The sequence below is a fragment of the Amblyraja radiata genome, chromosome 12 (genome assembly GCF_010909765.2).
Source record: "Amblyraja radiata isolate CabotCenter1 chromosome 12, sAmbRad1.1.pri, whole genome shotgun sequence".
Classification (NCBI taxonomy): Eukaryota; Metazoa; Chordata; class Chondrichthyes; order Rajiformes; family Rajidae; genus Amblyraja; species Amblyraja radiata.
Window position 1 is genome coordinate 39,952,176 of NC_045967.1, and position 13,859 is coordinate 39,966,034.

Genomic DNA, 13,859 nt, shown 5'->3' on the forward strand with positions numbered 1-13,859 from the left:
CAGCAGTTCTGAGGATTTCTCCATCTCCAAGCAATCACGGCAAGATTTAACTACAAACACTAAGCTGGATGCACTTAATAGAAGTCAATGAGTTGAGGGTTAGGTGAACATCACCTGATCATCAAATTTACAACTTTGACTTTGCAAACAGTCCATAACAACATGGACAGAATAAAAGCTAGTAGTCAAAAGGCTATATTTAAACTTACAAGGGCAAACATGTTCTAATGTAGAGAATGGGGAAAGTGATAAACACATAATTAGAGGATCAAAATCAAAGATATGTTCACCAGAGTTTGTTGATGATCCCAGAAAGAGCGAAGTTGTTATGACAGGACCTGAATGAACAAGAGGAGTGAGGAAGAAATTAATTTAGAGGGAAATAAAAGGAAAAATGAAAAGTTACAGACTTCACAGGTTTGCTTCAAGAGACTTTATTGTATGATGTCATGGAGAGATGGCGGCAGAAATCTGCTCACCAGTTCTCTGACTTCACAGCAGAATTAGCTGACAGTTATGCTGTACAGTAAATAACTTTTGTTTACTTTTTAGATACAGCTATACGGAAATATACAATCTACTACATGGGTACCAATTATTTCATTAGTCTTAACATACTTTTCACTTACGTTAATCTTATTCAACAACAGATGGTTAATGCAAGTCAAACACAATACAAGGGCATCTTGACATTATTCAACCTCATCTTTCAAGCGGCCCACGTCACCATCCCCATTTCGAGCCAACCATAAGCCTCCCATTACTGCAATGTATCTATACGCTACTAGCGGGAGGGGGCGTGGATGATCCACTCTAACTTCTCAGAAATGTAAACAAGCTTTTTTATCTCCTCCCATTTCATGTTTACATTTACCATCCACAATTCATCACATTCCCAGACTGGAAGTTATACGTCTAATCTTACTTTGCTGATTCCCACAAACTTCTTCTGTACCTAGTCAAGCGAGAGCTGCCAATTGTCACATCCAAAACACCTTTTCGTTACCTTGTTCAATTCCAATCAAAATTAAATACAAAAGGAGATTAATTTTTCTTCCACAGTTCACTCATCTGTTAACCAACCCCCTGACCTGCATCCACCTCTCACTTGCCAGGCTTTGTTCCACCCCCACTACTCTTCCAGCTTTCTCGCCCCCACCTACAATCAGTCTGAAGAAGGGTCCCAACCTAATACGCCACCTATCCATTTCCTCAAGAGAGACTATCTGTCCCGCCGAGGTCCTCCAGCACTTTGTGTTTTTTACTAAATATTAAGGACATGGCTGCTGATGCCCGGGTAGCATTTTTGCCCTTTAGGAATATGCCAACATTACAGTAAAGATGAGGCATATGAAGATGAGGCAAAATCTTTTCTTTAATGACTCCATGCCCGTTATTGGTAAGGTTCAAGGTTTGCCTGACTTCCGTTTTAAAATGAGAAAATTATTATTTTCAGGAAATTACCCCTCGATGCAGAATATTCCACATACCCTCCCCATCCAATCCACTCAGAATCTTTGTTTCATTTTACTGGTCCCCTGAAAGTGTACCTCTTTCTTATCTCTCTTTAAGATTTAATTGCCAATAAAATAACATTATTATTTCAGAAGGTAGACAAAAGAAAGTTATTATTTCAGATACTTGTGTCATAATATGTTTAAGTGTCTGGTTTTTTTTTTGACTAAGGTTCTTGAGCTCTAGAATGCAACCAAAGTTCTTACTTTAGACTTTAGAGATCCAGCGCGGAAACAGGCCCTTCGACCTACCGAGTTCGCTCCGATCAGTGATTACCCCGTACATTAGCACTATCCTACACATTAGGGACAATTTATAATTTTACCAAAGCCAATTAACCAACAACCCTGTACATCTTTGGAGTAAGGTAGGAAACCGGAGCACCCAAGGAAAACCCACGTGATAACATGGAGAACATGCAAACTCCGTATCGACAGCACCCATAGTCAGGATCAAACCCAGTTCTCTGACACTGTAAGGCAGCAGCTCTACCGCTACGCCATTGTGCCACCCTTATGTTGAACCTAAACGGAAATGTCTTTTTGGCATAACAATTTTTGCTTAAGGAAATATTTGCCAGAAGCACAATGGTTTTAGAAATCGTGCAATACCCTTGTGCACACACCTGATGTTACATGATCCAATTCATGGGCACTTGCACTTTTCAACTCTTTGGATGGCCATCGTTATCAATGGGTGCAGCAAGACATTTTTGTCAGGATTTCTTCCAATTTTACGCCTTTCATGTTTTTTTAACTGGAATTGCCAACTTCGCCCTTTGTTTTAGTGCGTTATTCAATCATAGAACTTCCCAAAAAATGTCCCACAACACAAAGCTCGGTGAGTGAAACATAATTGAAACTAGAACCATTCTTTACCTTTATTCCGTTTTACAATCCCGCCAGGCTGATCTTCCTGACAGTGTTTTCTCAGTCTTCATCTCTATTTTGTTTCATGTTTCTTTCAAAGTATTTCTGCTTTGCCCAGAGGTGGCTTCTGATCTCTTTATTCAGCTGCTTTGGTGTGGCTCTTGCTGTGTTTCTGTCTTCACTCACGAACATATCTCCTTTCCACATCCTTAGAAATATTCAATTTTTTAGTTTTACTTCTTAGTACTGTTCCACAGTTATTCCCCCCCCCCCCCCCCCCGGAGGTCTTCTCAGATCCACTAGATATGCCCTTCTGAAATTTTAAACATTTATAATATTTAGTTCTGCTTCATCTATTTGTACCGTAACTGACAATTTAGTGATCTTCAAGATCAAGTTGTGAACCCACTTTCAGGTCACAAATTTGTTCTGCCAGACTATAGTTCTCTCCAGTCAATTTAGCTACCTTTTTAGTCATGTTTTATTTTACTGCTATAGTTGATCACTTATTTGAAATTCACTTGTACTTTTCATATGCTGGGGCTGTCTCTTTGAGCCTTTTGAACCAAAACCTGTATTCTAATTTTCTCAATCCCCTAATCAGCTCACTATTATTTCAAAGGTTGACGGCTGGCATTTGTTTAAGAAACATAGAAAATAGGTGCAGGAGTAGGAGCAGGAGGAGGTTTAAGTTTGGGTTAATGCCATCCCTTATCATTATTACCTCCTCCCTCCTGTTCTTATTTTACCTTTTTTTGGGTTGATGTAACATTGTTATTAAGATCACTTCTTTATCTGTGTTACAAGAATTATTAGTGAGACATTTTGTACTCTCAACTCTGTGAGGAACGAAGTTAAATATAAACAGGATAATAAATTAACTCACTCTGGCTAATGTTCAGTCCACTATTTTTGAGCTTGTTCCTCCAAGTCATTTTTGAGGAACTTGTTTCAGGCCTCGTTTCTGTCTGCAACCTTTTCATCTCTGGACTGAGTTCAGCTGGGATAAACACAACATAAACAAGTTTACTGTCAAATGCTGGCCTAAAGTTAGAAACATAAACTGCATGAGGCCCAGCTCAAACTCTTATTATCACCAGGACTTAATCAGATTTTCCAGCCAGGTGGTTTTGTGGCCAATTTATTTATTCAAATTATTTAATTTATTAGAAGCGTACAATAATTCACATAGTAAAGCAAAGTGTTCCAAGCATGTGAAGGTGGATGGTTGAATCTCCTTAACTGACTGCTTGATGACAGGACTATGTCCACTTCCAGCTTTATTGTGTAATAAAATATAAATATCCTCCAGTAGTTTTGTGATTCAAGTGGGATCATCATTAAATTCAATGTTAAGAACATCAGAAGCTGGTGATAATTACTGCAGCCCACTCTAGCTTAGAGAACATGCTTACAGTATCTCCTGTTGATGAATTTGCCTTCATTAAATAGAATTTTTGCTTGGGTCTGGTGATGTCCAAGGCCCCTAATACAGTGGTTTACAGCAGAACTCCTGATTTACACCTTCTCCAACCTCTGTTCACTGGCATATTAACTGGATTGATATTAGAGGAGTGCAGACTGATCCTCTCTGCTACTGCATTTCCACTCTTCCCACAACCTGGACATATGTGTGCTTACACATTGCAGCTCCTCCAATGGCCAGCACGGGTCAAGTCTTCATCACAATACCATCGTCACTTGTGAGGAGGGCCTCTTCAAGTAGGTATAGAACGAGAAAGCTACAGAGTTGCGCAGGAAGGTGATGCAGTGGGGGTTGAGTTGCTGCCTTACAGCACTTACAGTGCCAGAGACCAGGTTTCAATCCCGACTACGGGTGCTGTCTGTACGGTGTTTGTACATTCTCCCCGTGACCGCTTGTGTTTTCTCCGAGATCTTCGGTTTCCTCCCACACTCCAAAGAAGTACAGGGTTGTAGGTTAATTGGCTTGGGTTTGCATATTTGGTATAAGAGTAAATTGTGTAGGCTTGTGTTAATGTGTGGGGATCGCTGTTCGCTGGTGGGTGGGTGGGACGGTGTTCTGGCGGTGGTGGCCTGAGTCCGGGGTTCAGCCGCGGGCCAGCGGCTGCGTCTGCAGGACTGGTGGGCGGCAGCTTCGACCACCCCGGGCCGCGGTGTTTGAGCCGCGGGACTGATTTATAACATCGCCCGGGGGGTATCGCCTCAGCGCAGAGGGAGAAGAGGAGGGAAGAGACTGCAGACCTAAGACTTTTGCCTCCATCACAGTGAGAAGATGCTGGGTGGACTCACTGTGGTGGATGTTAATATGTGTTTATTGTTGTTTTTTTATTGTATTATATGTATGACTGCTGCAATTTCGTTCAGACTTCGGTCTGAATGACAATAAAGGCATATCTATATCTATATCTATTTGGTGGGCCGATGGACCTGTTTCCGTGCTGTATTATCTCTAAAGTAAACTAAAACTCTATAGGACAACATAGAGGATCCAATAAATGCCTGACAACTTCAATGCAGATGGATCACAGCCCAGACACCGCAGAGGCATGGATGACAAAGTAGAAAGCCTGAAAATCCACAATCTATTCCACTGCTATCCAGGTGGTGCTACAGACCACTGCCTCCTACTGGCTGACTGCCTCCTACAGGAAGATGAATAGGCTGGCAGAGGGGATATGGATGTGAGACTGATGACCCTCAAAAACCTTAGAAACCATGTTAGGGGAGCCTAAAACTAGAGGCTAAAGGTTGGTGGTGAGAAAGGAAAGATTTAAAAGTGCATTTTTTTCACACAAAGGATAGTCCATGAATGGAATGAGCTGCAAGAAGAAGCGGTAGACGTGAGTACAATTATGATATTTAGAATATATTTGGACAGGTACATGGATAGGAAAGGTTTGGAGGGATACGGGCCAGTTGCAGGCAAGCAAAACTAGCTCGTTAGGCAACTTGTTTGCATGGACGAGTTAGGCCAAAGACCCTGTTCTAGTGCTCTATGATGCTGTGAACATGAAGAGCATCTTCACATGGTTGATCTATCTCCCTCCTAACCCCATTCTCCTGCCTTCTCCCCCATAACCCCTGACACTCACACTAATCAAGAATCTATCTATCTCTGCTATAAAAAAATCCATTGAAGGCCTCCAGAGCCTTTTGTGGCAAATAATTCCACAGATTCCCCACCCTCTGACTAAAGAAATGCCTTCTCATCTCCTTCCTAAAGGAATGTTCTTTAAATCTGAGGCTGCATCCTCTAGTCCTAGACTCTCCCACTAGACTCTCCACATACTCTCTATCCAGGCCTTTCACTGTTCAGTATGTTTCAATGAGTTCCCCCCTCATTCTTCCAAACTCCAGTGAATACAGACCCAGTGCCGTCAAACGCCCATCATAAGTTAACCCACTCAATCCTGGGATCATTCTTGTAACCTCATCTGGAGCTTCTTCAGGGCCAGCATATATAGATATAGTCAGATATAGTGCCCAAAATTTCTCACAATAATCCAAATACGTTCTGACTGAGATGGAGATAGATTCTTGATTAGTATGGGTCATAAACTTAAGGTCATGAGTGGTAGGAGCAGAATTAGGCCATTCAGCCCATCAAGTCTACTCCACCATTCAATCATGGCTGATCTATCTCTCCCTCCTAACCCCATTCTCCTGCCTTCTCCTCATAATCCCTGACAACCGAATTGTCTTTCTTAAGATTCACCCTGGATGCTGTACAACGCAAGACTTTGTGCTCTTCTGGCTTTTCCCAGTGACAAACATTGTCTGGTGCTGATGGACAATCAATTTGCTGAAAAGCACCTTCCGCTCTGCCCAAAACACGTGCTGGTCATCCCGTGCCACAGGCTGGAGCGTGCCACTATGCTGAGAGAACCACCAGTCCTGGAGTAGCCACTACAAAAGCTTTTTGGAGAAAAGCCAATAGTGTAGTGATCTCCCACTATTATACCTTGGGTGCCTGGATCCCATGGAACCCCCCCCCCCCCTCCCCTCCCCCAAGCTGTTTGTCAGCAAATATAGATACAGGAACATTTATGTCATCTGATATGGTTAATCGTTCAACTGGAATGAGTCACCCGTATGCCAGGCTCTGTGCAGAATGAATGTAATCCGTCTTGTATTGTGAACAGTGACATATGAATATATTGTACTGTACTAACTGAGCCAGCATTCACTCTGCTCTTTATTTTAAAACTTGCTTTCTTGGCAGAGGCAGCTAAGGAATGCAATGAGCAGACAATGTTATCCCAACTTCGCAGTGAAAGGATTCAGTTAAAAAAAAAGCCCATCGAAACTCCAGTTTCTACTTAATCTCAATCGCACATTGAATCGATTGAAATTAAAAGGTCATTTGTGGAACATTGCAAATCAAACACTCATTCCATTCCATCATCACCTAAAACTCATTGCCAGTCAAAACAAATGTTGGCTCTTGATGAGAAAGGTTAGTGAGAATCACATCTATCATCATGGCCATTGTTCATGAATAATTAAATCATTCAAATACTCACACTTATTTGATGTTGCTAAATGGGGAAGATTCAGAGGGAATCAGGCAGGTCAAAGCCAGGCCCTCCAGATGCACCGCATTCCACCAGTCTGTCAACTTGTGGCCAGGCAAATTCTTCAGTCTCCCATTGCTCATAGTCACCTTCTTGCTTCAATGATGTGTGCAGAAGGGCTTGACGCAAGCAGCAGCAAGCATAACTAAAAACAAGGTCCCAAATTGAAGAGATTATAACCCGTCTTCAGAAGAAGGTCTGAAGAAAGGTCCTGACCTGAAACATCACCTATCCTTTTTCTCCAGAGACGCTGCCTGACCCACTAAGTTACTCCAGCACTTTGTGTCTATCTTCGGTATAAACTAGCATCTGCAGTTCCTTCCTACACAATGGAGAGGTATAGGATAGCGCTATAGGATCTATGGTTATAACTCAGGATGACATGGGATGCAGCCAGGTCTGTGGGGCTGTATCGCCTAGCAGTAGAGGAGAGGACACAGCTCTGAAATTGGCCATGGCTCTAGTTATGCAAGTCAAGACAACACACAAAACATAATTTATGCATGAATCTTACAAGACAGTGGAAAAAATCTGTGCAAAAACAAGATATTAGTGTGAAATACAATTAGAAATCAAGTCCAGGATAGGTGGGTTATAGTGTCCGTTGCTGAAGTAGGATTAGGGTTCTGAAGGTCGTTTCAAGAGCCTGATGGCTGTGGAAAAATAGCTGTTCATGAACCTGGTGGTGTGGGACCTCGGGCTTCTATACCTCCTGGTCTATTGTAGCCATGAGACGAGGGGATGGTTTGGATGTTGGGGTCGTTGATAATAGATGCCACCTTTTGCCTTTGATGGTGGAGAGAGCCGTGCCCATGATGGACCAGGGTGAGCCCACCACTTTTTGCAGCCTCTCATGTTCCTGTGCATTGGAATTGATGTAATGTAACCAGTCAGGATACTTTCTTCAGTGCATCTGCAGAGTAATCTCCAGTACAACAATGGCATCCACGTAACAATGTGGACAAATGACAGATATATCCAAATCAAAAACAAAGAATGACACAACATGCTGGAATAACTCAGCGGGACAGGCAGCATCTCTGGATAGAAGGAATGGATAACATTTCAGGTCGAGAACCTTCTTCAGGTCTCGACCCGAAACGTCACCCATCCCTTCTATCCAGAGATGCTGTCTGTCCCACTGAGTTACTCCAGCATTTTGTGTCTATCTTCGGTTTAAACCAGCATCTGCAGTTCCGATCTACACAAAAACAAAGAACACAGCTAATCTGGCATTTACCATTCAATCAGTCCACTCTTAATCATCAACAAAGAGTGCTGTCAAACACTACTTATTCACTATAATCTGATCACTGAAACTCAGTTTAGGATTTGCTAGTGAAGCTGTGTTAAAGTAAAAGTGAAGGAGAATTTCCCACCTGAAGTTTATCAATGGTGTTCTCACTGGGAATAAAACTGCTTCACACCCATGGTGTGCTAAACTGCCAGACTATCTCCAAAAACTGGGCATTGCCACCTTCATCTAACCACCATCAAATTTCAAATTTCTGGAGCTCACTATTGACCACAAACAAATTGGAAAAATACTATGATTATAATAAGAGGTCAGTAGTGGTGACTCTCTGCTTAACACACTAAACACTTTGTGTAGGAAAGAACTGCAGATGGTGGTTTAAATCGAAGATAGACACAAAATGCTGAAGTAACTCAGCGGGACAGGCAGCATCTCTGGAGAGAAGGAACCAATTCCTTCACACTAAACACTTTCCACCATAGAGGCTACTCTGACAGCATTGTATTGTGCAAACTCATAACCTTTATCACTAAGAAGGCTAAGGGCTGACATAGCAACACCCACAGTTTTCTTAACTTTCAAACATATCATTATTCCTTCTTGTCACAAGCTCCTCCCCAACAGCACTGTGGAAGAACCTTCATCAGAAAGGCAGCAACCGTTCAAAATAGTGTCTCACTCCCAGCTTCTCAACCAGCGACATACGGGCATTAAATGATGGCTTTGCCAGGATATGATGAGTAGACACAAAATGCTGGAGTAACTCAGGGGGACAGGCAGCATCTCTGGAGTGAAGGAATGGGTGACTTTTCGGTTTTAGACCCTTCTTCAGACTGAGAGTCAGGGGTGAGGGAAGCTAGAGATATGGACGAGTCCCTTCTTCAGACTGAAGGAAGACACAAAATGTTGGAATAACTCAGCGGGACTGGCAGCATCTCTGGAGAGAAGGAATGGGTGACATTTCGGGTCAAGACCCTTCTTCAGAGTTCAGATGCTGCCTGTCCCGCTGAGTTACTCCAGCATTTTGTGTCTGCCTACGATTTAAACTAGCATCTGCAGTTCTTTCCTATACATAATGATGGTCATGCACTCACACAAATTTAGTTTAGAACAAGAGAGAAAAAGGGAAGAGAGAATTGCAGATGGGCAGTTTCTGCCCTCATATTGTTACTAAGATACCAGTAAGCAACATACAATGACATTCCTCAGTTATGTTGTATGGTGATGCAATTTGCACAGGGTAACTCTGCCACCTGGTGGACTGGAGGTTATAACCTCACAGATGTTGTAAGATGCTGGTTGACAAGCAGTCTCCACTTGCACATGTAGCTGATAATAGAAAGATTATCTCCAAATCAAGGGCATAGCTATGGGCACTCGCAAGGGCCCCAGCTATGCCTGCCTCTTTGTAGGGTACGTTGAACAATCCCTCTTCCAGGCTTGTACTGGTCCTATCCCTGAGCTCTATCTCTGTTACATTGATGACTGCATCGGTGCTACCTTCTGCACACATGCAGAACTCATGGACAATATTAACTTTACCACCAATCTCCACCCTGCACTCAAATCAATTTGGACCATCTCCGACACCTCACTCCCCTTTCTTGATCTCACTGTTTCCATCACAGGAGTTGGACTGTTCAAGAAGGAACTGCAGAAGCTGGAAAACCGATGGTAGACAAAATTGCTGGAGAAACTCAGCGGGTGCGGCAGCATCTATGGAGCCAAGGAAATAGGCAATGTTTCGGGCCGGGGGGGGGGGGAAGGGAGAAAGGAAGAGGAGGAGCCAGAGGGATGAGGGAGAGCTGAGAAGGAGAGGAGACAGCAAGGGCTACCGGAAATTAGAGAAGTCAATGTTCAGGCCACCGAGATGCAGACTGCCCAAGCGGAATATGAGATGCTGCTCCTCCAGTTTCCGGTGGTGTTCACTCTGGCAATGGAGGAGGTCCAGGACAGAAAGGTCAGATTCGGAATGGGAGGGGGAATTGAAGTGCTGAGCCACAGGGAGATTAGGTTGGTTAATGTGGGCCGAGCGGAGGTGTTCGGCGAAACGATCGCCAAGCCTACGCTTGGTCTCACCGATGTAGATCAGCTGACACCTAGAGCAGCAGATGCAATAGATGAGGTTGGAGGAGATGCAGGTAAACCTCTGTCGCACCTGGAACGACTGCTTGGGTCCTTGAATGGAGTCGAGGGGGGAGGTAAAGCGACTTCCCCCCCCCCCCCCCCCCCGTCTGAAGAAGGGTTTAGGCCCGAAAATTTCCTTCGTTCCATAGATGCTGCCGCACCCGCTGAGTTTCTCCAGCAATTTTGTCTACCTACAGGAGATAGACTATCGACTGATGTCTATTACAAACCCACTGACTCCCACAACTATCTCGACTACACTTCTTCCCACCCTGCTTCCTGCAAAGACTCTATCCCCTACTCCCAATTCCTCCATCTACGCCACATCTACATCCAAGATGAGGTGTTCCACACCAGGACATCCGAGATTTCCTAATTCTTTAGGGAATGGGGGTTCCCCATTTCCATCATAGATAAGGCCCTCACACGTCTCCTTGCCACCTTCAACAGGATCCCACCACGAGTCACATCTTCCCATCTCCACCCCTTTCCGCCTTCTGCAGACCGCTCCCTCCGCAACTCCCTGGTTTACTCATCCCATCCCACCCAGGGACCTACCTCTGCAATCGCAGGAGATGCAACACCTGTCCCAATACCTCCTTCCTCGACTTTGTCCTGGGATCCCGACAGCCCTTTCAGGTTAGGCAGTGGTTCACTTGCACCTCCTCTAACCTCATTTAGTGTATCCGTTGTTTAAGATGTGGACTCTTATACATCGGCGAGATTAAACATGGGTGATCATTTCGCAGAACACCTTCGCTCAGTCCACTTAGACCTAACTGATCTCCCGGTTGCTCAACACTTTAATTCCCCTTCCCATTCCCACTGACCTTTCTGTCCTATGCCTCCTCCATATTTCGCTTGGGCAGCTTACAACCCAGTGGTATGATATTGATTTCTCTAACTTCAAGTAACCCTTGCATTTCCTCTCTTCATCCCTCCCCCACCCAAATCGCACCAGGTTCTCATTCTCACCTAGCAAACAGCTAACAGCGTTTCCTTCATCATCGCTCCTTTTTTGCATATCTTTCATTCGTTCTATATCTCTCAATTCCATTTCCTCTGATGTCTGAAGAAGTCTCGACCCAAAACATTACCATTCCTTCTCTCCAGAGATGATGCTTGTCCCGCTGAGTTACTGCAGTTTTTTTGTGTCTATCTTTGGTTTAAACCATCATCTTACACAATCAGAAAGACCAGACAGCTAAATCGTCTAACAAGAAATTGATAATGGCACCAGCTAATATTATTTAGTCCAAGCTGATGTAAATTAATTTCCATTGCAACATCCTGAAAGTTTAAAACATGCTTCCACTGTTTCTCAATTTACCAGAAGTCAGTTGATATTTTCTTGAACCATGTTGTTTTCTTTTGGTGCTATATGTGTGAAGACTTTATCTTCTTCAAAAGTGGAATGTAACACCTCTGGCTTCTGGGTTAAATCAAACTACTCTATAAACCATTTCCTGTCATAGATTATGCCTAAGCAGTGTTTTCATGTTGGGCATGCAAATAGAGATCCAACATTTCTTTAAATATTTGCTGCAACAATGTGGTTTCAAAGTGTGACTGCCATTGGGCGTTCCTATACCAACACTTTTTACAAGGGTCCTCCCTGAGTTCCTGAAGACTGTGAGCAACCAAACTAACTGCCAAGTGTCCATCAGTGGCACGCCAGCTGCTAATCTAACACCTCAATCACTGGCATCCAATCTTACCCTGGCCAGCCTTTTCCAATCTACAACGCACTAACACCGGCTGGTCCTCATCTCCCCAGCGTCCCAACTGCAGCCATGAATCTGGATTACCCGCTTTTGATCCCACAGGCTTCATTAAAATAGTCCTCTTAGGAAAGGCCCAAATGTTTTGGCCTTGCAACATTTTCAAATGGAAAAATAGTCAGGACTTGATCATCACATGAAGTCATGCTTCAAAGCTTTTGTGCCTGGCAAGAAGAAAAATCCATGGTAATCTATTAAACTAAGGGGGTCTGGGATAAAACCATGAGGAAATCAAGGTACATGTAGAGGCTACGTTATCTGGGAATAATGGGGAAGTGCAGAAATGTAGCAGTATTGAAAAATGACACTGTCGCAGAAATAGTGAGTGATAATTTAGTTGAGGGATCAAATTGTTAAAATTAAACAAAAGTTTATAAATTATAGCGTGTGAACAATAGGTGGCTCACTTCAAAAATGTGCACAAATGTATTGAGGCACTTCAATTATGCTTATGTAGACTGGATGAATAACATAGCAAGGCAAAAAAGGGGAACTTGTGAGAAACGTACTAAATAACTTTCTGAGTCAGCGTTTCCTTGGTCTGATAAAGAGGAAGCTGTGCTCATTCTTGTTCTGTGAAATTAAGTGCTCACTGGAAGATTGTTTCAGTAGGTTAGCAGTTGGAGGACAGTGCTTATAGTATCATTATGTTTAGCATAGTTGTGGAAAAGCGCAAAGAACAGTCAGACATAAAAATAGTTAAACGAAGGAATGCTTAGTTCAATCTACACCTGATGGATTGCACCAAAAATTATATGATTTGGGTGCAAACCGACACAACCCCACCAGAGGAAATGGAAGCAAAGGCAACTCCACTTGTGCAACATTATTACATAGAACAGCACAGGAACAGGGCCCTCAGCCCACAATCTCCTCTGCCTGCATGTGATCCATATTCCTCCATTCACTGCAGAATTTTCAGTGTCCTTACACTGTGGAATATGTAGTGCTGTTGTCCACAAATAACTTTTCACTTATAAGTAAACAATAAGAATATTCCTAATGCTTGTAATCCTTATTCCTCTTTATTCACATGACTTATTTAAACATTTGAAGAGTTTTCGTTTGGCAGCGTCATATTTGGACTGCAAGATGTGCCAGTAAATCACAAAAAAGCATATTCCCTTGCATATTCCAATAGTAAAAGGGCAATCTCACAGTAGTTTCAAGTGTTCCTGGTGAAAAATGTACAGGTGAATCACAGGTTTAAAACAGGAGGACTGCATAGTTCAGAATGTACAAGAGATCAGAATTTTTATCACATGAGGGCCAAGGAAATTCAGGTGTTGAATCAATATTTGGCGCAGAGTTTTACAAACAACAGGTTTACCAAACAAACACAAAACCCTTTGAAAGGTTTTGTTAGTTCAATGAGCCACAATCATGGATATAAAATATTGATTACTCTGTTACTGCACATAATGACATGATGACAATGTGAGATCTTTCTACAATTAAAATATTACTTACATACACAATAAAGCCCTCTGTAAATATCAAACAATAAATATTAATTTAATAGCAAGACATTTTTCTTTATTCAAAGTTATGAAAAAACTGAACATTCAATGAGATACGAGTGTATAGATTACATTTCCATTAATGACAAAAACTGGCAGGACCCAAGCACTTGTGGCACTGTAATTTGGATTTGAAAAATCCAAATTTTTACTTTTCATTTTCTTTAGGTTTTAATTTAATTTGAATCATCAACAGAGGAAACATTACAAATCAAATCATGATTTTTGCTCCATCT